Source organism: Pinus tabuliformis, chromosome 9 (genome assembly GCF_031772625.1).
Source record: "Pinus tabuliformis cultivar Carrire ecotype Pingquan chromosome 9, CPIR1, whole genome shotgun sequence".
In the NCBI taxonomy this organism is placed as follows: Eukaryota; Viridiplantae; Streptophyta; class Pinopsida; order Pinales; family Pinaceae; genus Pinus; species Pinus tabuliformis.
Genome location: NC_142307.1, coordinates 472,407,892 through 472,434,585, shown reverse-complemented (window position 1 = coordinate 472,434,585; position 26,694 = coordinate 472,407,892). Strand labels below are relative to the sequence as shown.

The 26,694-nt window shown below is 41.2% G+C and overlaps 1 protein-coding gene across 1 annotated transcript in view; it reads right to left on the bottom strand.

Moving 5' to 3' along the window:
- The window catches only part of LOC149149241 (alpha-glucan phosphorylase, H isozyme-like), a 282,919-nt gene that overhangs the window by 205,030 nt on the left and 51,195 nt on the right, over positions 1-26,694 (bottom strand). The gene's annotated exons all lie outside the window — the stretch shown is intronic.

The window sequence follows — 26,694 nt, the reverse complement described above, 5'->3', positions numbered from 1 at the left end:
AAATATTATCTTTAGAAGAACAGAAAAAATGGGTCACAAATATGTTGGGTTATGACTTTGACATCATCTACAAAAAAGGGAAGAAAATTTTTGTTGCAGATGCACTCTCAAGAAAGAATGAGGATGTGGAAGCATTGTTTTGTGCTATTTCTATTATCCAACCAGATTGGATAAACGAAGCAAGGGATGAATGGAAGAAGGACAAATAAGTGTGGCCACTCATTCAAAAGTTGCAGAATATCCCAATTCAAACAATATTGCCAGAACTTGAAGAGGAAGGAAAAATCATATTGGAACCTGGAGCAGTCACAGAAACAAGAACCCGACAGCTAGGAAATCGATCAATTTCAGAGTATCTCATCAAGTGGAAGAACTTACCCGCTGAATATTCCACATGGGAGGATAAGAATTTTATACAGAAGCATCAAGAACTACTCAAGCGTTGAGGACAACACTTTTTGAAGGAGAGGGGCATGTTAGGCCCCTATACTACTAGTGTAACCCCTTATTGTTATTAGTACAACCCCTTTATTATATTGGTGTACCCATGTAGTCCCCATATTGTTATTATTGTGCCCCATAGAAGCCCACTATTGTTATCATTGTGCCCTTACATTATTATTGTTATGTTGGCTCTGATTAAATTATGACCCCTTAGACCCCTATATATAGAAAGGAGGTCTTTTCATTTGTATCATCCAAGAATTGTTCATTTGTGTAATGTAAAGGAGGTTGCCCCCTCGAAAAGGCTGAATTCTAAGGCGTTCAACTATCTTTTCTATCTTTTTGTGAGTTGGTTTCATAACAACGGAAGAGCCCTGTTATAAGGTGGTCAGGGTCTCCCACATTTCTCTTGTTGTTTTCTTCTCAGCAATATGTGGTATGACATGATCCTTGACTCCATCTAGAAGCATGCATTTCACCTTCCCCTGGGCCTCCTCATACTTCTCATTAGCATCAGGGTCAACTGGGACAGCTACGGTTCTCAAGGCATAGTCCTTGATGCGATGTTTATCCAGGATTGCAAAGATCCTAGCCTTCCAGGTGACAAAATTAGGAGCTCCGTCCAATTTGTCCTGATCCCTCAATCCATTTACTGCCATCTCTGGTCCTTTTCTGGACTCCCTCTAAGTCTCGACTTCCCTCCTAGAAATCCTTCTGCCAACTATTGAATCACTTCTCTCCAATTCCCCCTTGCTATTGCAACTCGGATCTGGATTTCTTGGCTAGAAATCCATCGAAGTAGTGCTTCCTTGGTTCCGTCTCCTTAGACACTGTTCTGCACTGACAGAAACAACGTCCCACCAACTCCTCAAATCACAATCTGCACAGCTCCCTTAGCCTTGGCAAATGAAGAATCTGAGCCCTTCAAGCTCTGCGCAATCACAGCAACGGTTGAATCTGCTCCTTTGACCAATTGCGTCAATCCTACCTGGCTAAGAAGGATGACGTGGCTCTGCGTGAGCCTCTTCTACCTCTCTCTGCCTCTACGCTAGCCCTTCCCTTGGCTCGAAATGCTGACGCAGGCTCTGCGTGAGCCTCTGCGTCAACCTCTAAGCGCCATGTCACCTCTTCTCTTGCCGCTTCAGCTCTGGAACAACGTTGTCTCTCAGGACAGCTGCTTATCTGTTGCAAATCCTCAGATTTCTTCTGTTGGTGGCTTCAGTCCTCCTTGATCTGCAATCCCTATGATACCATGTGAAAATTCTTGAATTTAACACATCAAAAACCCTTACTGCAATATCTGGTTTATTATCTCCTACTCATTATTTACATTAACAAGTTATTTAATAATATAAACATCGAAATAAACACAATTGCAGCCTTCGCAAACATACAAATCAATGACTAAAATAAACTGAGACATCACAAGGGACACCGTTATTTTTGGACAATCGTCCCTGGAAAAAATCCAATGCGAGAAAACCGGTGCAGCATATAGAGGCTTTTATTACTAAGCAGATTTCTAAACACAACTAGGGTGCCAGAAATGGCTCACCCTTCAGAGAATTTCCTTGGCAACAATACCTCTATCCGGAGACAAATATTCCAGTTGATCAACAACCGAATGAACAATCCTACGGTGACTCTGCCTGTTCCTTGTGCTGGACAACGAAAGCAGCTCCACGCACTCCTCTGGAAATGCGTCACCCTCTCTGGCTCTGCGTCAGCCAATCAGCTCTCAGTTTGTCCCACTGAATCACCTCAGCGCAAGCTCTGAAGCTCTGAAGCTCTGCGTCAGCCTCTTTGGCCCTCTACGTCCTCTGTGCTAACCTCCTTAGCCTCTACGTCAACCCTTGTTGCCTCTGCTTCAGCCCTCCTAGGCTCTGCACTGCCTCTTCCGATACTCTGTTGCCTCTCTAATATGTATTCCCCGGCCTCCTATCGAGCTACCCCTCACTGCAATTGATCACTTATTCAATTTCCTCAGCAAACCTTGCCCCAGAAAAACGAACTGACTGATCTCTTTTGGTGTCTTAGTGTATCTCCAACTAACCCTCAAGCATCTTTTTATACTTTCCCTGTTGACGATTCAACGACCGAGATTAAGTCCCTAATCAACAGATAAGATTAGATCTGGCTTGATCCTTGTTATTTAGAACTTTCTCACCTATTTTATATTAATACACATTAATATTTTAATTTTCCTAAATTTACACTTAGGAACACTATTAAAATATTAATTATTTTAATATCTCTCCATCCAGGTGGAATTTCCCCAAACGATTTCTGGGTCTTGGAGATCTCATGTGCCTTAGCCTCATCACCAATTTTCATGGCTAGAGCACATCCGATGCTACCAAAAATCAACAAATAAGGGTGAGAAGATTCCAAGACACGAGGATCAAGTTTGTTTTAATCTTATCCGTTGATTAGAGACTTAATCTCAACCGTTGATTCATCAACAGGAAAAGTATAAGAGAAGACCTGAGGATCATTTGGAGACACACCGGTAGATACTCAGTATCTTAAGGAAAATCAATTCTCAAGAGAAGGAGATCGATTTCAGAGGGAGAGTTGCAGGGTGGAGGAAGAGGAGGGCATCAGCAGCAATCAGTGACTAAGGAGGAGGTGATGCAGGGACATTGAGAGACTGCACAGAGAGAGACGCAGTCCAGAGGAGAGATGTAGCCCTCACGCAGGCTGACGCAGAGGAACGCAGAGCCACGCAGAGTGACGCAAAGGTGATGCAGGAGTGGGAGAAGGATCTCCATAGTGTTAGAAAGGTTCTAGGGGAAAGTCTCAGGTGTTTTCTTTCAGTTTCTCTGTAAAATCATTTTTTGTAAAAGCGATTGTTGCTGAAGATTAATAAAACCCTCATCTGCTGCACCAGTTTTCCCGCATTGGATTTTTCCGAGGACAATTGTCCAAAAACAACTGTGTAGATGTGATTGGTTCTTGTGCATGTATTTTCTCTATGTAATTATGTGATAACTACAGCATAATTTATTTTAATATTTGCTGAAGGGATTTCATAAATAACTTATTGTGAAGAATAAGTAGGTGAAATAAATCAGTTGTTGCAGTAGAATTTCAGATTAGAAATTTTCACATGTCCCAACCCCTGATGGGCGATGAATTGCCCATCCTAAAGGGGGTAATAACTATTATACATCATACAAAGCAAGTTTTCATTCCTTGAGCTACGAGTAGTAATACAAAGACAAATCAATAAAAAGTAAAAGGCAATAAAGAGGGGTGGAAAAACAAAGGCCGAGGTAACTCATGCATCCATGATTGCTCCCTCCCCACATCTATACACCCAAGATGAGGTATCACATCATAGTTGGTCCCTTTGACCATGGCACTTGGGCATAGGGTTCTTTCCCCACTCCATTTCATCATTATTCACATGGCATCTATCAATTGAAGGGTGGACTAACGACGTGTCACTTTCTTTTTGGGTTTGGGAACACCTAATAGGGTCGTCTATTAGCCACTCCTACCTAGCGAGGTAATACCATTGCATGACTAAGGCACCAATTTTGGAAGAGAAACCACATATTAAGTGTTATTATGCCCATTTCTTCCAAGCTTGATTCACTTAGATGCACTAATGATAAATGTACTTGATGATGAAAGTTGCACCATTGAATATTGTGTGTAATTGGCAGGTATTGGAAACACTGAGAGGGGGGTGAATCTGTGTTTCCTTTAATTTTCACAATTGGTTAGCTTCTTTTAAATATTCAAAGCAATATACAATAATGGAACAAGATCATATCACAAGAATCAGTACACAGGATATGTTGCTCAACAAGCTTTGCTTATGTATGGTTTACATATAAATTTACCAATTGAACTGGAAGGAAGTAAAAGACTCCCCAAGGGTTTTACGAGCAAGGCTGGAAGGAAGCAAATGCTCCCTGAATGAGTTTGGCCTCCCGTATCAGGGACAATGACCCAACTACAATCTACTCATCAAGCTACAGCCTCTACGGTTGCCCTTCACTGCCAATGTTGTCCACTACTACCACTGTTGTCCATAGCTACTACTTGCTACTGCTACCACTGTTGTTGTCCACCACTACTATTGTCTATTGTTGCCTCTGCTACTACTGCCACTGCTGCACTACTACCCATTGCTCCCGTTGTTGTCACTGTTGCACTACTACCCATTTTTGCCACTATCTACTGTTGCCTCTGCTGCACTTTGACTCAGTTAATTGGCCTCACAATGCTCTGCTCAAGGTAAGCACAAATAACTCTACCATATATCAAAGTCAAATTCAATCACACTGTCATCTGTCACATATCAAGGTCAATCACACTTTCATAAATGTCATCAAGAGTACTGTAGATGTTAATGTTACCAAGAGTAATATTATTGTCGCCAACCAAGTTACTGTCACTAAAAGGTTACTTTGTCATAGCCCTACTCTCGTAAGTGTCACTTGCCAGCATATATAACAATGACTATCTCATTGTCTCACTAGCTTACTGTGATTGTCACCCATTGTTGCCATATGCTCAAAACCTTGTGTTGTATTGTCCAGGCATCATTGGCATGCAGCCCTAAAAACACTACTATACTTCTTTTTTATATGCATACAGCATCATTGTCTAATAAAGGTCACAGTTATTAGGTCATTTCCATACCAAGGGGTTACTATCATATAAGGTTTTACCATATGAAAGATTACAGACTTATCAAGATTCTCGATCATATACCAAGAAAATTGGCATTATCACGTACGTAGATCACTGTAAGGTCACAACCATATGAGATTACTACCAAATTCAATGTCATATCACAGGTCACTACTGTCCAACATGATCAAATAACGGTCTCACTATTATATAAATTGCTTCTTCACTATCATATGGATCACGATCTCATCATAGATACTATTGCTCATCAGTTCATTTCGGGTCACTATCACTCATCAAGGTTCACTGTTGTTTCAAGGTTCTCTTTCATGTACCAAGTGCACTGTCAAGGAGATCCAAGGTACATAATTAAATGTAAGGATTTGTTCTCACACATGCAATTACTCCAAGGTATGCTGTCACACAGAATATCAAACAATTTTTATACGAGATTTACTCCTCGCACCAAGACTTCTTAGATCTTTGCAAATTTTCTCTAATCCACGAATAGAAGTATGGATATGTATATACCCAAAGCATATCACAGAAGTTAATGTAGTTAGGCCATTACCTTTGATTACACTGAGAGTCACCAAGCAAATGATAGATGAATACATACAAGCAAATGTTTAAGGAGATCTAAAACCGTCAAATCTACATTCATCTTCCACTTATTTAAGCCCTCGTGATTCCAGATATGAGGCCTCCAAACGCACTAGTATCCACACATAGCAACCAATACTTAACAAACTTTAACGCATACAGGTAATTTTGAAATGGATTCCCTTCTTAAATGCACCTCAACAACGCACTGATAATTCAGTCACATGTGCGCACTGTCATCTTGACATTGCAATTTTGGTTACGCAATATGTCCAATGCTTAAGATAACAACATTCAACAAATTATTCAACGCAGTGATCATCTACAAATAAATCTCGAATTATTCATGCTCTTTACGTCCAAGTGTGACATGTTTTAGAACCAAATGCATAGCGAAATCCTGGAGAAATCTGTAGGCATTTTTCCTTCAAAAATTTTAGGTGTATTTTATCTTCTGCTCAAAAATAAGGCTATGTACAAGTAATGTTAGACTAACTCTCTAGACGTGTATGAAGACTACTTCGAATCACAATACTCAAAATACTTCCAAGTATCGATCTCTCGAATGGAATTCTGAGTAGGGCTACTTCAGAGCACACTTCAGAAGTGATGACAATTTTAATGTGAGTACATCATTCTTCAAGGTCACATGCAAAACACAACTGGAACCATAATGTATCCATGCTTAAAAGGTAACCAAAACCCTTGTGGAAGCCTCTCGGATATTATTACAATGCCCTCAAGGCCGCAAGTGCTAAATAGGTCCAAATTCTTCTAGCATAAGTATATTTCAGGATTAGGTCTAGGTTTCAATGCCTTGGTCTCGTCACAGTGAATACCTGCAGGTGGTTTCATGGATCAACTTAGTCGTAGGCAGAGATAGATCTAGGTCTTAATCTAGACAAAGCTTAGCTGCAGATCTCTGTGTCACACAATTTGGCCACGAATGAAACATAACCAAGTCACAAGATCATAATAAGTTCCAGATTCTATTATAGCTTCGTTGACTTCTCAAACAGATCGAACCCTACCAATGGCTCCAAAAGCCTCACATAAACCTTCTAGACAGTGATAAGAAATTGACCTTAGAATGGCAATTTTCGACACAGGCTTGCTTGACGAAATCAGAAATGTTTTGCTCCAGCATTCACATACTTGTATGTGCTGAAGAATGTTCCACCTACAAAAATAAGTTCGAAACCCTTACCCAGAAATATAAGCCCAAAAACTAAGTTGCACGAAACGGGGAAACGGAAACGAGTTTCCGAAACGGGAAGCGAAACGAAACGCGACCTCCCCAAATTTTGGAAACGGGGAAACGCGAATATATATATATATATATATATTAGGAATTTAAGAAATATGTGCAATCATAAAGCATATATGATACATTCTAATGTATTACATTATGATAAAATTGTCAATTGTCAATGCATAGACTATAAGTATCTAAATTTACATCACATTTACTCATGAATAATCACATAATGAAAATAGAAATATCCAAAATCAGCCACGAGAAATTTCTAATTTTTTGTCTCGTGGTTGATTGGGAGTCTCCTCCTACATAATCGAATGACCTTAGTGCTCTTGATTAAATACAAGTTTCATACCCTAGTACCCTACATTCTCTTGATTATTGGGAGTCTCCCCTGCATAGAGGGCTTTGTTCTCTCGATTAAATACAAGTTCCATACCCTAGTACATGATAAAATCCAATGGAAACATTGAAATCCCCTCAATCCTGAAATCCTGAAAAACAGATAAGTCTGCTGGATTTTGAGTAAGATCTAAAATTCTACTTTCTCCATATGAAATCCAATGACGGCGAAACCACTCTCAAACATCCTGAGTCATTTCATGGTAATGTTAAAAATTTAAGTAAAAGGATGAAAATGAAAAATAAAGGAGAATATCACTTTTACTTTAAGAATTTAACATTACCATGAACTGCATATCAACACTAGGGAAAACAAATGTAAGAGATCTACATTAGAAAAAAAAAATTAAAAAACAAATGTTTTTTTGGGGGAAACGTGGCCCGTACGGCCTGGAAACGCGTTTCCGGCCGTACGGCCACGTTTCCGTTTCGGGAAACGTGGCCGTACGGCCGGAAACGCGTTTCCAGGCCGTACGGTACGGGGAAACACGTTTCGTTTCGTTTCCCCTGGCGAAACGCTCCCTAGGGCCACGTTTCCTGCAACTTAGCCCAAAAACCAATCGAAAACTCTTATGCAAATGCTTGATCACTTCTTGGCCGCAGAGATCTCAGAGCTTGGATACACGCTTGCTTCTTATCCATGGAAAGGGAGATAGATTACTTATATAGATTTTGCGAAGCCAAGGTCAACCAACTTCCATTAAGAGGGAAATATCATATTTCAAATTTTGAAATTTAAAAGTATATGGGAGTCAAAACCCTATGGTGCCAAAAACCAGTGTATAATTAATTGGCCAGTGCTCCATACAAGGCACTATCTAGTGGCCTGCCAATGCCACCTCCTCCGACAAACTCCTGCCAGAGTATGTTGGTCATCCTGTGATCCCATGCACGACCATCATACCAAAACGACCTAGGGAGTCTGTCCATAAACTGGTTGGCCACTGGTGTTGACTGAGACTCCCCTAGCGAATGTGTGTGCTCAACTGCCAGGCCAACTACACCACCACGGTCATAGTCAACTGACATATCCGGGGAATGATAGGTAGTCCCACCTGGATCCCAATTCCAGTATGGGCTTACAGTATCCCTAATGCTTGAAAGCTCCTGCTGAGCTTCATGTCAGTCCACTACCATCTCCATAGCCCACTCCACCGGGTACCAACTCAGAATCTCTCGCCATCCAACCCCAAGAGAGGGATTGAATGTACGAACTCCCATACATAGGACAAGCCCTCCATCCTGCGAATGTTGCACCCTGTGCCGCTCATGTCGCCTCATCTCATCAACCTAATCAACACATAAAATATGTCGAGGTGGCTCTGCCTCTCCCTCTCTAAGGTGCAAAGGTAAACTACTGACGCTACAAGCCCCATCTATGTATATCTAAAGAGGGTTGCTCTGATGCCCTAATGTGCACTCTAGTTGCACCATTAGGGAATCCAACCATTTCCCAACGCGAGTCAATTTGGCTGCTGACACGGGACAAACCACTCTCACGCCCTCTAGCTCCTCTTTTTGATGTAGAATGGCCTCCGACAAACTCCTGCTAGAGTATGTTGGTCATCCTGTGATCCCATGCACGACCATCCTACCAAAACGACCTAGGGAGTCTGTCCATAAACTGGTTGGCCACTGGTGTTGACTGAGACTCCCCTAGCGAATGTGTGTGCTCAACTGCCAGGCCAACTACACCACCACGGTCATAATCAATAGACATATCCGGGGAATGATAGGTAGTCCCACCTGGATCCCAATTCCAGTATGGGCTTACAGTATCCCTAACGCTTGAAAGCTCCTGCTGAGCTTCATGTCATTCCACTACCATCTCCATAGCCCACTCCACCGGGTACCAACTTAGAATCTCTCGCCATCCAACCCCAAGAGAGGGATTGATTCTACGAACTCCCATACATAGGACAAGCCCTCCATCCTGCGAATGTTGCACCCTGTGCCGCTCATGTCGCCTCATCTCATCAACCTAGTCAACACATAAAATATGTCGAGGTGGCTCTGCCTCTCCCTCTCTAAGGTGCAAAGGTAAACTACTGACGCTACAAGCCCCATCTATGTATGTCTGAAGAGGGTTGCTCTGATGCTCTAATGTGCACTCTAGTTGTACCATTAGGGAATCCAACCATTTCCCAACGCGAGTCAATTTGGCTGCTGACACGGGACAAACCACTCTCATGCCCTCTAGCTCCTCTTTTTGATGTAGAATGGCCTCTCGTACTGTCGTGTCCTCCTCCCTCAATGCTAGAAGGTCGACCTGGAACTAATGAAACTGTCGTGGGTATCTATCACCTATAGACTCGGTCACAACTCTGGATACCTCAACAACTATCAACATCTCATCCATGGGTGGCACCTCCTCAACAGATGGCTCTATGTGTGTAGGCTCTATCCTCTCAACCAGGGTGTCAACTAGGGCTATCAAAGAGGTATCTAATAAAGGTGACTCCTGTGCCACACCAGGTATATCGATGTGCTCCTCACCATCCTGTTGGCTCTCAACGTCATGCTCAACCTCCTCAAGCTCCTGATATCTAAAGCCAGGTCTCCACCAGCAAAAGCACCTCCTGGTCTCACCCTCTAACTGTCCCTATCTTGCCTGCTCCTTTTTTGGAGATCTAGTACCCTGATTTTGTCGACTTTCCCCACACGATGTAGATGACTGCACCCCCACGACCTTCTCACCTCGAATGTCTCTATTGTAAGGGTGATGATGGGTTTGGTCTGTCACCCTCCTCAACTAGGCCAACCTCTCATCGTCCCAATGAATTCTACCCCAGAATTTCTGTATACTGGATTTCCCTTGAGCCATGGGTTTGTCTCTGATTTCACCAGTCATTGTGCACTCATACCCAAAGCTTCCATGATCTTTTGGCTAATTTCCCACATCTGGGCCAAGATCATGCTCTAATACCACTGTAATGTTCCAAACTAGGAAAAATAGTGCTATGCAAATCAAACAATTAAAACAACACCATAAAATTGAAACATTCAATGCGCACCCATAAAATGTCCAGGAATAACCAATAGCTAAGCCATTTTATTATAATCTGGGATAAAAGTACAATAATGTGGAAGTGGTGCACCTGGGCTTGCCTTAATCGCAAGCATGACCAAGCCCAGGTGGTAATATGTCAAGCCCAGATGGCACAAATAACTGCTGCAATGATGCCCTGCGCTACCCTTGTGAAACTGTGATGTCTGCTGCAAAGATGCTGTTGGAAACCAAATACCCCAGCCTCTCCACCAAATACCCAGAATAACGAAGGAATTGGCCAAATATTGATCTTGGAATTTTGGCCCAAATTCCCCTTAGCTCCTCTAGTTGTTGGCTAAGTTGGGACCCCTGTTTGACCCCTTAGATCTGCCCAGAAAATTCTATAAAATTACGATTGTGATCCTTGCCCAAAACCCAGAAAGGGTTTCCCTTTGTTCTAACCTTCAAAAATTGACCCTTCACAACTTGGCCCTACTCCAATTTCGAATTTTGTCGCTGTGACTGATCTTGTCAATCTTTGCTCTCCCAACTCCAGCAATCCTCCTCAAATGGCCCTCCAAATGATCTCCCAACTCCAAACTCCCCCGAATGGTGCTGCCCCAAAGAGTCTCACTCTAATGACTGCGCAGTCATGGAGGAGATGACGCATACTTGCATGTGATGAAATGAGAGCTACGTGTAGGATGGCCCTCTTGTCTGTCGCTGCCCTCTATACTCCTGAAAATGATGAAGGATGCTGCTGTCTCCCCAACTCCCTAGAGTACCTCACGCTGTTACTGCGCAATCCCTGCACTGTTGTTACCCCCTCTACTGCTGGTACTCGGCTTACAGCCGCTGTAACTCGTCTCCCTACTGCTGCTACGAACTGAGATGAAGAAGAACTCCCTTCTAGGGCTGGCCCTCGAAGTCCACCGAACCAATGGTTGAGATCTCCGCTCAGAGACACTCGTGTGCTAAACATCATAGTAACCCGGCTAAGCAGCTCGAGCAACTAAGATTGAGTTCAATATGTCAAAAGATACCAAATGAGGTTGAGCCTCCTCTATTTGAAATTCGTGGGCCTCTTTTCCCATGTGGGTCCCGTCCAACTAGTAATTCGACTTTCCCTCCTTAGTCATTCGAACTTCCCTCTAAGGTGGTGCGTATTTCCTCATGTGGGTGGCCCCCACGCTATGCCAACAAAACATTTCGGCCCCTTTTTCCTTCCTAAGTCTTTTCCAAAAATCACATGGGTCCCATGGCCTCCAAAATTGTTGAAATTGTAGAATAAATAAACCTGTAACAATTTAATTTCGAAAGGGACATTACAAAAGGATTAAGCACTGGTCTACCATAAGGTGATCAATTAAAGAATCATTTTTCTTCACCTCTCCTTTATTCTAGGTCTAGCCACATTAAGGCTCCTAGGGTATCATTTTCCCAATAAACCACCCATAGAAAAGCTTCGATCTTTTGGCCTCTACTGCGCTGGTGTGTCTCCTAGGCCTCCTCCAAATCTAAGGGAATTCCGACTGTGGGGTTGTGAGATATCCCAAGCGCTAGCCTCGAGATTGGATTTTGCCCTAAGTTTCCCTAGGTTGGTTCCTCATAGGGATCATTTTGCACCTTTAAGTGAAAATCATTTCTTCTATCCCCTTCTCCTCCTTGTTTAGGTCAAGTTCATCATTGGTTGCTAAACTCCCTCCTCTTGACCTAACTTGCGTCCACCTGGTCCCGCGTGATCCCATACCTTATCAAAGTCAATTCTTCAAAAACCACTTGGGAAACCAAGTTCCATAAGGATTTCAGGGATTGGAAAGCCCCTTTACAATTCACATTCCTTAAAACTAGCCCTTAAATCCTCACCCCCTTCTCCTAGAAAACCATGTACCTTGCTTAAGAAGCAAGCAAGTCCCATTCTTGAGCCTCGCATAGTAAAGGGTCCTCGAGATCACTTCACATCCATCTTAGTATGATCTATCCTTCACAAGTGATTTTCTATATATCGGGTCTCCTCCCATCAATGAAAGTCTGTAAAGAGTAGGAAGCTTTAGTTGTGGTGACAGTGGGTTTTAGCTTCATTGTTGCTCTTGACCTAGCAAGTGGCCCTCTAGGACCCCCTACTAGTTTGAGCGGTAACAGGTCTCAAAGATCAGGATAGACTTGACAGAGCCTCAAACATTGGTGTCTGGAAGGCTAGGATGCAATTCCTTTTGGATGAGCATGGCCTAAAGGAGTTCATGACAGCAGTCATAGTTGTACCGGCAAATCCTATCCAATTCCACGAATATAGGAAGGATATGGCCAAGGCGAAGAGGATGGTTCTCGATGGAGTTCGAGACCATATTATCTTGCATATGTCAGAAAATAGTACAACAAAGGAAATGTGGGATGTCATTATAAAACTATACTAGAATCCATTAGAGAATTGTAAAATGATTCTCAAGGAGAAGTTGAGGACCACAAAGATGCAAAAGGGTGAAGGTGTGACTCCCTACCTCACCAATATTCAGAATGTCCGAGATGAGCTAGCAGTTGTAGGTGAGAAACCAGAAGACTGAACTTGTGTGAATAGCTCTAAATGGGTTTACCAAAGAGTGGGCAACATTTGTTCAAGGGATCGCTGGACAAGACAAATTGCCAAATTGGGAACGTCTTTGGAGTGACTTCACACAGGAGGAGCTAAGGCTCAGTCTTGTCTAGGGTACTACTAGCAGCATTAGCAAAGGGTTGAAGGTTGAGACGGAGAAGGAGAATGTAGCCCTTGCCAGTGAGGGAAAGGCGAGGAAAGGTCCCAGCCGAGGACAAAACTCAAAAGGAGGCGAGAAGAAGAAAAAGGACCTGTTGAAGGTCAAATGCTTCAGATGTGGTGAGTTTGGTCACTACGTCACCCAATGTCTCAAGAGAAAGAAGGACAAGAAGGGAAAGTAGCAGACAGCAGTGTCAGCAGAGATGGATGAGTTGACTTCCAAGTTGGAGGAGTTTACATTGATGGCGGTTATACCTCCATATGGGGTAGGAGAGTTGCAGATCAGGCAGGGTCTATGGAAGAGCAACAACAATAGCAGCATACTCGTCTCATGGATCATCACCTTCGATACGAGGGCCCACAGTATTCAGTAGCGAGTGGATCGAAATGTCAACAAGGCTCAGTCAAATCTTGAGAGACGGTGCAGAGCTAGTTGCAGTCGGATACCAGAGGGGCCTAAAGATAGTTGGGTACAGTCAGATACTCAGTAGACAGAGCAGAGCTAGTTGCGGTCAGAGACTCAAGGGACAATTGCAGAGGCCAGTTTCAGGCACTGTAAATCAGTTCTCGGTTGCAACAGTTGGAGCAGTAGCAATAGCATGAGATCCGACGCAACACAGGAAGTGATAGCAGCGTTACAGTGTCGGCAGCAGCACAGATGAAAAGTGGTTCAGCTACAGGGATAGCAGGTGAATCAGAGTATGTGCAATATCTTGGTGGACGATGACAGTATGTCGCAGATGTCAAACACCAGCAGCGTGGTCTGACTACAGAAGAGAGATGTTGGTGTGGAGAGAACACCTTCCTCGCTAATAGGGAGTGTTAGTTTTTTATTGATTTTGTAGCATCAGCCAGGTGCTCTAGTCTCGATTTGTGTCTAAGAGGCTAAGGAACACAATATCTCCAAAACCCAGAAAAAGTTTCGCAAGATAAGCTTGTGAAACACCTTAATTAAATTAATTAGCCATCATTTAAATATTTCCCAAGTCTAACTTAGGAAAAGTGGTTAATTAAAGTGTATTAATTAAGGAGATTGATTTATGCTCTAGAGTCTTCTAGAAAAGAACACAAATCAAGTTTGAGATGATCTTAGCTGTTGATGAGGATCTAATCATGGTCATTGGTGCTTCAGTGAGAAATTACAAGAGCAAATCAATGGGATGGAGAGGAACACAAGAGGGGAGCAAGTTACCTTGGCAAATCGAGCTATCCAGTTGTCGTGATTCAGCATGCAAGTGAGCTCAAGCCAGAGAAGGATAGCATCAGTGATTGAGGGAGCAACAAATGAGAATTCCGGAGAGTTTCCTAACATTTTTCTAGTGCCAAAGAGGCGGGAAAAGGAAGGCCGAAATATTCTGCAAAGACGTCGAGAAGCCACTGCGAGCAGCCAAAAACCCCAGTGCGAGTTGCCTGAGAGAGGTTGTTCTAGTTGTCGTAGGCCGGGAAATTCATCCAAAAGGCTGAACAAATTTTACTAGAGGCAGGGGAAAGCATAATGGCTCACCAGGAGCCAGCTAGCAGGTAATGTGAATTGTTTCCAAGCCAGTAGTGCACATTTCCAGAAGGCAGAGCGAGCAAGCCAAAGGGAGAAAATTCTCTCCTAGAGATTTTACCAGATTATTTGTCAGAGGATTGCTAGTGAGGCATCCATATTATTGTACTCTCCATACTTTGATGCATAATAAAATAAACCCTCATTTGTTGCACCGATTTTCCCTTCTGGGTTTTTCCGTAGACATTAGTCCAAAACTATTGGTGTTGATTTTTATGTGTGTGCATCTATTTCTCAGTTCCTGATTTTATTTTCTACGACGTTTTTATGGTGAAGATTGCAATTGTGAATTATTCGTTAATTGAAGTAAACAATTAAAATGATAACAGTTAGGGGAATAATATCCAATAATTGCAATCAAGGAATCTTCACACCTTGAAGTCCATCGAAATTAGCTTAGAGTTTCACTTGAAACCCTTAAGTCCGAATTGAATGCTCAAAAAATTAGTCCATCCTCCTTTTATAATTCTCCCCATGCTTCTAGACTTCCTTTTTTTACTATTATTTATTGGTGAGGGCCATTTTCCACTAAATAACTTTTGCCGCCATTTTAATAAAATAATATTTTCCACCCTTTTCCAATAAAATAATGCTTTTCCACCATTCTTCAATAAAATACTATTTTGCCGCCATTTTCCAATAAAAATATTTTGCCGCCATTCTCTAATAAAATAATATTTGCCCCTTTTTATTAATTATAATTGACCCTTTTATATAATGTCAACAAAATTGGGCAACTCCTTAGTAATTTCCCGCACTCACAAAATTCATGGATATTACACAAAACCTCTGCACACATCAACTAATCTACCCATACGTATGAGCTCAAGTCTCCTCTTCTGCGCGCATGTGCAAATAGAAAGACTATGTTGAGGCTATAAGAGTTTGGCCCTCACTCGATTTCTTTTGCTTGGATGTTGAATCACTACAATCTACTAAAACCCTCGACTCTTCCTTCACTAATCTGACACACACTGCTTATGCTCAACTGAATTGCCACCAACTCACTCTATCTCTTATAATTTCCATCTCAACCCTAATCGCCTTCTCAACCGTTGAGATTATATTGTAATCAAGGGCTTAGATTTTTTTTTCTTTTTTTCTTTTTTAGGTAGGTAAGCACCCACGGGGGATTTGAACCAGTGACCTATCGCAAGGAGTGCCTTAACAATGCACCCATTCACCGTCAATCCAAAGCCCCATGGGAATCAAGGGTTAAGATTAAATCATAAGTTAACTTAGGATTTTTTAATATTTCCTAACTTTAGGAAATAGTTAAATAATTAATATTCTGCTAGTGGTTGTCTTGTGGGTTCTTTTGTTGCCCTTACCACCTAGGAAAGCAAAACCCTTCCTTCTGTACTCCAATCAACAAACTTAAAGAGACTTATGGATAAAGGAGATCCCCAAGGGTTGTTTGAAGTGTTTTCAAGTCAAATTCAAGCCAATTTTCAAGTATTCTTCACCAAATCAGCTAGCAATTAGCATTGGAAAGAGGTCGACCCATCATTCGAGGAAAGTAAGCAAGGGCAAGGAGGTCGTTCAAGGTTCCAAGCACTCCTAAATTTATTTCAAGACAAATCAAGAGAGAATCCAACGGAATGTTTCAACCTCAAGGAAAAATTATTTCTTCCATGTTTGACGTCACTTTATTTATTAAGGGTTTTATGACCAATTTTTGAGCTTGGAAAGTCATTCACATGCCTCATGGAAGTACCTTGACTTATGATATAGGCATGGGCCTTCATTTAAGGCATATATTGAAGGATAATAAGCATTATTTGAGTCTTTATTGGAGGTAATTTTTTAGGAGTCGTCCACCTTTTTCGTAGTCGTTTGAGCCTTCTATATGGTGAAATCATGTCTTTGGAGCACCAAATGACAGAGACAAATTCAAGGAAAATTGCAATGCAATCACAAGTGGAACATTTTGTCATTTACGATCAAAACAACGCCACTTCACCACATCGATGCAGCATTTTTGCCTCTATTGGGGTTTTACTGAATGTAATTTTGAAAATTCAATTATTCTTGACTTAGCTTCCAAGCATTTTGTGGATGGAAAGTCACTTATTTTGTGGGAGACCAAAGAGGAATTTTTGAAAAGCCTCATCTATAAATATAGGCCTTCTCCTCCTTGGCAAATCATTGTGAACTTGTTGAGCTATATAATACAATGTGAATTTTTTCATGAGACAAAAGGATTTAAACATGAATTCTCTTCTCTTGTTTAGTTGATCAAATTTATTTCAAAGGCAATTTTTTGAGCAACACAAAGTTACTACAAGGCTAAGAAAATTGATCCAAGAAGTCTTGGAGGAGGTGGTCTAGGTTTTATCTCACACTTTTTCTTAATTCATACAAGGTACTGTTGTTCTTTTTTGGACAAGATTAGCTCTCCCATGTAGGTTAAATAACCTTATCTTCTATAATTGTTGATCTCTTGGTTGGAGGATGCATTCCTTGGGAAGCCCTCTCAATAGGATTTTGTATCTATTTCTTGTCTTGTTTTGATACTAATGTCGTATCCATGGTGTTAAAATCTTAAAGTTCTATGCAAAAATTTAAAAATTCTTTGCAGAAACTTGAAAGTTCTATGCAGAAAACTAAACGTACTTTGCAAAAAACTAAGTTTTCTATGTTGTTGCAATTACTTAGAATGCAGATTTCTTCTTCAAAACTTTTCAGATCAGTAATTGTAGATAGAACATAAACTTTAGGATCATATGAAGGCAGCCAAACACAAATATAAGACACAAAGAGTTAGGTCCAATGACCAGGGAAAAAACCACAAGGGGAAAACCCAAATGATTCTTCTTTTATTAGATTTCTTCAATTGTTCAGCAGAGTACAGAGAGAGAGAGAGAGAGAATGAGAATGAATAATGTCACCAATGCCTAATCAACTTGTGGCTGAAGTACTCTTGCTCTTTGCTTGAAGATCTCTTTCTCTTAATCAGATCTTGTCCTTCACACTTACTCTAACTCTTCCCTTGCTCTTAATCTTCACTTTCTCTCACACTTCTCTTGCACACACTCAACACTAGCTCTCTTTCTTGAAAATGAACATGCTACTTTCAACTCTCACTTGCTCTTGCTTAAATAGATGAGAAGGGAGAAGAGTTACAAAATGAATTCATGCCTTGAGCCAATAATAAGAGAATCGAATTCCATGAGGGAGGAGTTATTTGAGGAGAAGTGTAACTCATCCAATGAATAGAGAGATAGGTACACTTGCCTTGAGGAATTACAATTCGAATTAGGGAGAGAAAGAGTTACACTTAGACATGAGAGAATGTTTGGTGAGAGTTACAAATCGGATTGAATGGGGGAGTTACAAGTGCATTTAATGAGGAGGAGTTACACTTTTGTCATACATTGAATTAGTGAGGGAGAGTTACATTCTCTTAAGTGTGGCGTTATTATTTTATTCCAAGAGAGAGGTTCCATTTCCAAAGTAAGAGATTCTCAATTTAATTTACATATTCCATGAGAGAATTCATTTTTTATTAAGCCATTAAAAGTAAATGAATTTAGACTATTTTATAAATAATAGTATCATAATAATAATAATAATACTAGTAAGGATAAATATATTAATTCTTGACTTGTATAATCAGGATTGATTTGATTTTAAAGTGGATTCCATATGTCAAGATCATCCTTGATCATTTAGACATGACTTTCTATTTTTGGAAAGTCACTTCCAAATTGAGATGTAACTTACTGATGTGCATTAAAACAGATATATATATATATATATATATATATATATTTCAAAAAATCCAAATTACATATTATAAAAAATCCAAAAAATATTTCAATAGTGAATTTATTCACTAGCTTGTGGTTTAAGTTGCATTTATCGACTATTTCATTGGACAAATCACCACAAAATTGCAGTGTAGGGAAGCCCTAAATCACTCTATATTGATGTGTTAACATTTTTTTCAAGTGGGTTAAGGCTGAATACAAGTTTTAGAAATCATCTACAACAATTAGAAGTGATTGGAGGCAAACCTTTGCCTTGGAATACATGAAATCTAAGATAAATTCTCTTGTATCCATTACAATTGATCTAAATAGGTTCTCCATTGATTATTCATTACTTTTAGATCATATATTGGTTTTCCAAAATGTTTTGCGGGTCTGATCACTCATTTGGGCCAAGTCAATTTTCGGCGCTCACAGTTGTGGACTATTTTCCGGTTAGATTACTTGCTAACGGAATACCCTTCTAACTACTTATCCAAATTTGGTGTTCTTGTGCTCATTGGAAAGGTCTTTCATAGTACTAACATTTCCAATCAAATACCTTGAGTTGTAGGTCCACCAAAAGCCAATTTCAGGACTTTGAAGTGGCCTTCGGCTTGTTTTCCTGGTGCAATCTTCGGAATTACAAAAGTGACAAGTCCAAACAGCAAGTTTATTTTCTTCTTTCAGCCATATAGAACAGGCATAACATCTCCAATTCCTTTTCTATTGTGGTAAAAAGTTCTTATACTCAATTTGTAAAGTTATTGACAAAGTTATTTTGGACAAATGTCCCCGGAAAAAACCAATGTGGGAAAACCAGTGCAGCAAGGGAGGATTTTATTATTCAGCAATTTTCTAATACAACAGGGTGCCAAACTGGCTTACCCACAGATAGACAAATTTTCCAGCACTTCTTCTGAACCCAACGTCAACCATACTGACCTCTGCATGACCTGAAACCCTCTACATCAGCCTGTTGAGACTCTGTGCAGCCTCTTTGGCCTTTTGCGTCACTCCTACAGCCTCTGCGTGGATGACACAGGCCCTGCTGACTATGCGCAGTCTCTGTTGCCTCTACGTGGCTTCCTCTGGCCCTACGTCTGCCTTTTCTACCTTTGTGTTGATCTCCCATCTCTCTGTTCCGTACTTGCTGCCTCTTGACTGCTCTCCAAACCACTAGTTCAATTTCTCAGCTAACCCTGCTCCAGAAATTGAACTCACTGGTCTCCCCCAATTTTTTCTCCAAGTGACCCTCAAGCCTCCTCTTATACTTTTCTCGTTGACAAATCAACGGCCAAGATTAAGTCCCTAATCAATGGCTAATCAATGGCTAATCTAGCTTTATCCATGATTTTTGGACCATTCTAACACAGTTTTATATTAATATTCATTAATATTTTATTTTCCCTAAGTTTAGACATAGGGACTCCATTAAAAATATTCATTATTTTAATATCATCCAAACTATTTAGAATCTGCCCAAACCCTTTCTGGGTATTGGAGATCTGATGTGCTTTATGCTCTCCACCAATTTTCGTGGCTAGAGCACATCCGATGCTACCCCAAATCAACACTCCCTCTTAGCGAGGATTGTGCTCTAGTAATACTCCTCACTGAGTATCACCCTGATCATCCGACATCGGTCCCTGTGCTGATGCTAAGCCTCCCTGCCCAACATCCTCTACACTACTGCATCCTATACTGCTGCCCATGACTCTGCTACTGCCACTGCTGCATCTGTACGACAACTCCCTCTGCATCCGTGTTGTTGTTGGTCCTTTCTCCCAACACTGCATCTACACTGCAACTCCCTCTACATCTGTGTTGTTGCTGGTCCTTTCTCCCAACACTGCATCTGCACTGCAACTCCCTCTTCATTCGTGCTGCTAACACACTCATTTCTACTTCTGAAAGGGGTTCTTTACCATCCCCATCTTTTCCCTGAAGTAGTCAAATTTTGACTTTCCAAGGGCCTTGGTGAGGATATCTGCCACCTGTTCTCCTGTAGGAGTGTAGCTCAACTGTACAGCTCCTCGTTGGACACAGTCTCTGACAAAGTGACACCAGATATCAATATGCTTCGACCTATCATGAAACACTAGATTCTCAGAGAGTTTGATGCAACTCTGATTATCACACATGATCTTGGTCGCCTCCCTATTTCTTCTAAATAGGTTCACCTTCTAAGCCATATGGCCTCACCCGAAGCTATGCTTGCTGCCATATATTTTGCCTCAAATGAGCTCAGAGCCACGAACCTCTATTTCCTACTACACCAGGAGGTCATTCCTGATCCAATGTTGAAACAGTACCCAGAGGTACTTTTCCAATCCACTGAACTTCTTGCCCGATCTGCATCAGTGAATCCACTCAACCTGATATCCTTCCCCTTGGTGTATAAGAGCCCATAATCAACTGTTCCCTATAAATACCTGAGAACGTATTCCGTTGTTGCCCAGTGTGCCCTCTTTGGTTCCACCATGAACTGACTGAGGGTGTTGATAGCGTAACAAATATCTGGTCTAGTATTAACAAGAAACCTCAGGGACCCTATGAGCTGCCGGTATAGCGTGGGATCGACATCCTTGTCTTTTGATGCATCAATCTTCTTCCAATTGGTGATCATTGGCATAGCCATAGGTCTACAGTCTCTCATCCCGAACCTTTTCAGGATTTCTGTAGCATACCTCCCTTGCCCAAGGAAGATTTCTCCTTTCTGCTGCCAAACTTCCAACCCTAGGAAGTAGTGCATTTGTCCCAGATCCTTCATATCGAACTCTGTGGCTAGATTCTTCTTGCAGTCCTCAATGAGTCTGGACGATCCTGTCAGAAAGAGATCATCCACATATAATACTAAGATAAGTGGCTCGTTCTCTACGACCAAATAGTAGAGATTCGGATCCGCGTCACTCTTGACAAACCCCATCTTCTGCAAGTAGCCATCTATTCGACCATACCACGCTCTCGATGCCTGCTTCAGCCCATACAAGGCTTTCTTCAGTCTACATACATGAGGCTTCTTCTCATGAGTTTCAAAGCCCTCTGGTTGTTCAATGTATACCTCTTCTTCTATTACCCCATTCAAAAATGTCGTCTTGACATCCATCTGATGGATCTCCCATCCCATCTGGGCTGCAAGAGATATCACGGTCCTAATAGATGTATACCTGGCTACCGGGGCGAAGGTTTCCTCATAGTCAATCCCTTCCTTTTGAGCATACCCCTTAGCCACAAACCTAGCCTTGTATTTCTCAACACTGCCATCCGCAGCATATTTGATCTTGTAGATCCATCTTGAACCTACCACAGATCTATCTTGAGGCATCGACACTACCTCCCAGACATCGTTCACCATTATGGAGTTATACTCCTCTACCATCGCATCTAGTCAAACCTGATGTTGTGCTGCCTCCTTGAAATTGGCAGGCTCTCCATCCTGAGCTACTAACGCCTGATATCTGTCTGGCTGTTTTTGCTCTCTCTTACTGTTCCTTGGCTCACCACTGAAGTTCTCTGCATCACGCAGAATCTGACGAAGTTCCCTACTAGTTCTTCCTCTGCCAACAGGTGCTTTTGTTCGCTCCTCCTCCTCATCCTGAGAATCTTCCTGACCTGAGGAAGAATTCTTCACTTCCGTTGGTTGAAGAGGCATGACCAATGGATCTTCTTTCAACTGCTCCTCGGAAGGCATTTCACGAGATCTTCTGAAAGCTTTGTCCCCCATGAACTTTACATCTCGCCGTACTACTACCTTCCTGCTCCCTGAAAGATAAATTTTGTATGCGTTAGCATTCTCGCTATATCCCACCAGATATCCCTTTTCTGCAGTCTGATCTAGCTTCTTCCTCTTTTCTTCGGGTATGCGGCAATATGCTAAACTCCCAAATATCCTGAAATGATTGACTTCAGGCATCTTCCCAGTGAAGACTGTCTCTGGAGTAATCTTGCCCAATGCCCAATGAGGAGTCCTATTTTGAACGTAGACAGCGGTGTTGCATGCTTCCGCCCATAGGGATTTTGGCATATTATGATCATACAGCATGGCCCTAGCTGCTTCTACAATAGCACTGTTTTTCCTTTTTGCCACCCCATTCTACTCCAGATTGTAGGGAGTTGTCCACTCTCTTCTGATGCCCTCCTTAGCGCAATAATCAGTGAAGTCCTTATCGACATACTCTTCACCATTATTTGAGCGCAAGATTTTTATTTTCTTCCCAGTCAGATTCTCCACAAGAGCCTTGAACTCCTTGAATCCACAGAAAACCTCATCCTTGGTTTTCAAAAAATAAATCCAAGTTTTCCTCGAGTGGTCAATGACGGTAAGGAAATACTCGGCACCGCTGAGACCTTTGACAGACATAGGTCCGCAAATATCTAAGTGTATCAATCCTAGTACACTCTTGGCCCTGTGTTTGCTCCTAGGAAATGTCGCCTTGGCATACTTTCCTAGAGAGCATCCCCTGCATACATCATCTTGTTCCGTACTCAGATCCAGAACTCCTATTACAATGCTCCTGAGAATTCTCAGAGCTCCATGGTGCAAGTGACCATCCTTCTGTGCCATAGTTCGTTCAAGTCCTTGTCCCCATGACTGCCTATTAGTGCCATTGGTGATTCTAGTTGTAATCTATACAACCGATTACTTTTGATCCCGATCTGCACTTTCTTTTTCCAGCTCGGGTGTTTGACGTATACCTTTTCCTTGATGAAGTAGACGTCATAGCCCTTGCCTTATAGTTGTGACACGGAAAGTAAGTTCATCCCCAATCATGGTACATGCAACACATTTGTGGCACGGAACTGCTCTCCCGATTCTGTCTAAAAAACTATGGTATCCTTTCCTACTGGAGTACACTTTGCCTTGTTCCCCATGGTGATCTCAAAGTTCATCTTCTCTTCTCGATATTCTGAGAAACACTCCCTGATTCCCGTCATATGCCACAACGCTCCACTGTCTATATACCATACTTTTGATGATGCAACACTAGTCATGCACGCCACTTCTTCTTCTAGCCTGGAAGCCAACATAGAGAAAACGAAATCTCTTTCTCTTGTACATTTGTGGCATGGAACCGCTCTCCCGATTCTGTCTGAAAAACTATGGTACCCTTTCCTACTGGAGTACACTTTGCCTAGTTCCCCATGGTGATCTGAAAGTTCATCTTCTCTTCTCGATATTCTGAGAAACACTCCCTAATTCCCGTCATATGCCACGAGGCTCCATTGTCTATATACCATACTTTTGATGATGCAACACTAGTCATGCACGCCACTTCTTCTTCCAGCCTAGAAGCCAACATAGAGAAATCGAAATCTCTTTCTCTTGTGCAATTTTTTGAAAATTTGCGTGAGTCCCGTGAGGTGGATGCCTCTGCATCGTGGTCTCAACCCATAACTGATTTTCCCTTTCTGTCTCTGATTACTTGCCCTAATACCATGTGAAAATTCTATCACTGCAGCAACTGATTTATTTTTCCTACTTATTTCACCATAAGTTATTCATGAAATTACTTCAATAAACATCAAAATAAATATTGTTGCAGATATCACACCGTAATACTGAAACAAACATATGCACAAGAATCAACACATTGACATAGTTATTTTGGACTAATGTCCTCGGAAAAAACCCAATGTGGGAAAACCAGTGCAGCAAGGGAGGATTTTATTATTCAGCAATTTTCTAGTACAACAGGGTGCCAAACTGGCTTACCCACAGATAGACAAATTTTCCAGCACTTCTTCTGAACCCAGCGTCAACCCTACTGACCTAAAATCCTCTGCGTCAGCCTATTGAGACTCTGGAGTCTGCGCAGCCTCTCTGGCCTTATGCGTTACTCCTGCAGCCTCTGCGTGGATGACACAAGCCCTACTGACTCTGCGCAGTCTCTGTTGCCTCTACGTGGTTTCCTCTGGCCCTACGTCTGCCTTTTCTACCTCTGTGTTGATCTCCCGTCTCTCTGTTCTATACTTGCTACCTCTGACTACTCTCCAGACCACTGGTTCAATTTCTCAGCTAACCTTGCTCCAGAAATTGAACTCACTGGTCTCCCTTAGATTTTTTCTCCAAGTGACTCTCAAACCTCCTCTTATACTTTTCTCGTTGATAAATCAACGGCAGAGATTAAGTCCCTAATCAACGGCTAAGATTAGATCTGGCTTGATCCATGACTTTTGGACCATTATAACACAGTTTTATATTAATATTCATTAATATTTTATTTTCCCTAATTTTAGACTTAGTGACTCCATTAAAAATATTAATTATTTTAATATCTCCCAAACTGTTTAGAATTTGCCCAAACCCTTTCTGGGTATTGGAGATCTCATGTGCTTTAGCCTTTCCACCAATTTTCGTGGCTAGAGCACATTCGATGCTACCCCAAATCAACATTGGTATCTCTATGTGTGTGCATGCTTTTCTTCTGTTGCTCCTTTATGTTTCATTGCATTGATGATGATGATGTTGTTCTTTCTATATAATTGCATATGCTGATGAATAATGGTGTAGATCTGAATAATGTAATGATGATATGGGTTGAACTTAATGTATTAATGAAGAAATGCAATTATCAAAGCAAAGAACAATGTAGCCCTATGAAAAATTAACATTGAGGTACTTGAGAGGTAAACTAGAGTATGCTATGAGGTATCTTGGTGGTGATGGAGTGAATTTGTAGGTATATACAGACTTAAATTGGGTAGCCAGTGTGGTAGATATGAAGTGTAGCTGAGCGTGTTGCTTTAGTCTTGGATGAACAATGATTTCCTAGTTCAGCAGAACACAGTCATCCATGGCACTTAGTTCAATAAAAATAGAGTATATGGCAATGAGTATGGCGAGTTGTGAGGCCATTTGGTTTCACAAGTTAGTTGCGAGATTATTTGGTCAAGAGTTGGAGCCTACATTGATATATTGTGATAATAGAAGTTGTATCAAACTCTCTGAGAATCCAGTGTTACATGACAAGTGCAAGCATATGGAGATTAGATATCACTTCATCAAAGATAAGATCCAAAAAGGGGAAGTGAAGCTTCTATATATCTCCACAAATGAGCAAATTGCACGCATTCTCACCAAACTCTTGGTAAAGAGAAGTTTGTGTTTTATAGGGACAAACTAGGAGTGGTGCAGAATACCTTCCTTATTAAAAGGAAGTGTTGATGTTTGTAGCTCAGACAAGTATTTCTGCATAGGTCTAAATGTGAAGTCGTCTAATTGACTCTTAGCCTTAGCAATTACATTAATTATTAAAGTAAGTTGTTTTTATGAGAAAAGTGAGTTAATTTAATGAAATGTAAAGGTTATGTGCATTAATAAATTAGATAAATCACAGTCGTTGATCTCAAGTGAAATTGAGATACAATCTCAACTCTCAATCACTTTGGAGATTAGGGTTGTTGATTTAGTCATAAGGCTAGGCTAAGAGAGAATACACACAGATGAGAGAAGGAACTATCAGTGATTGGGTGAAGAAAGAATTTCATCCAAGTGCCAGAGAAAACAAGGTGTCAACTCTAGTGCAATTGTATAGCAAACTTGTAGAGGTTGTGCCACACATGCGAGTTCAAGAAGATGCAAGGTAGCAACGCGACCTCGCATGTGCCACGAATCACACAACAGTTTTTGCAGAGCAAGGGGTTGATCAACAAAATTCAAAGGGTCATATAGCTCATATAGGTGCCCAAAAATTTATCAGAGAATTTCTGAATATTGCTATAGCTTGTATTTTCTCAATGGGCAACTTTTCCCAAGTTGGGAAAGCCCTTGTGAGCATCAAAGAAAAAGTGAATGAAAAGTTGAATTTTGAATGGCAAATTTTGTATGTGTATTTGTACTTGAATTTGGCTGTTTGTTTTGCTTCCACTGAAAATTAAAAATTAATTTACTAGTTAAAATCCATGTAGTACATTTTGTTCAACAAGCCGAAAAGTTAATTAAAATCGGCAAGGAAATTTGCTAGGAAATAATCTATATTTTAACAGGGTTAGAAAATTAACATGACAGATATACATTATCACGTGGAAGGAAGAAGCTTAGGGTTTGTACTCATTCTTTCTTTGTTAAGCCAGTGAGTACTTCATAACATGTTTTGTTCTTCCTCTTGGTTCCTTGGCTGAAGTGTTGACTAATTTCATCAAGTTATAGTTGATTTTGGATGGTGAAGGTGGTATTCCATTGAAACCTTTTATTCTAGACCTTGAATTCTTTGCTGATGTTAATAGGGTGAGGGACTACTCTACGTTTTGGGGCTAATCTCAAAACCTCATATTTGAAGGAAATAAGCCAACTCC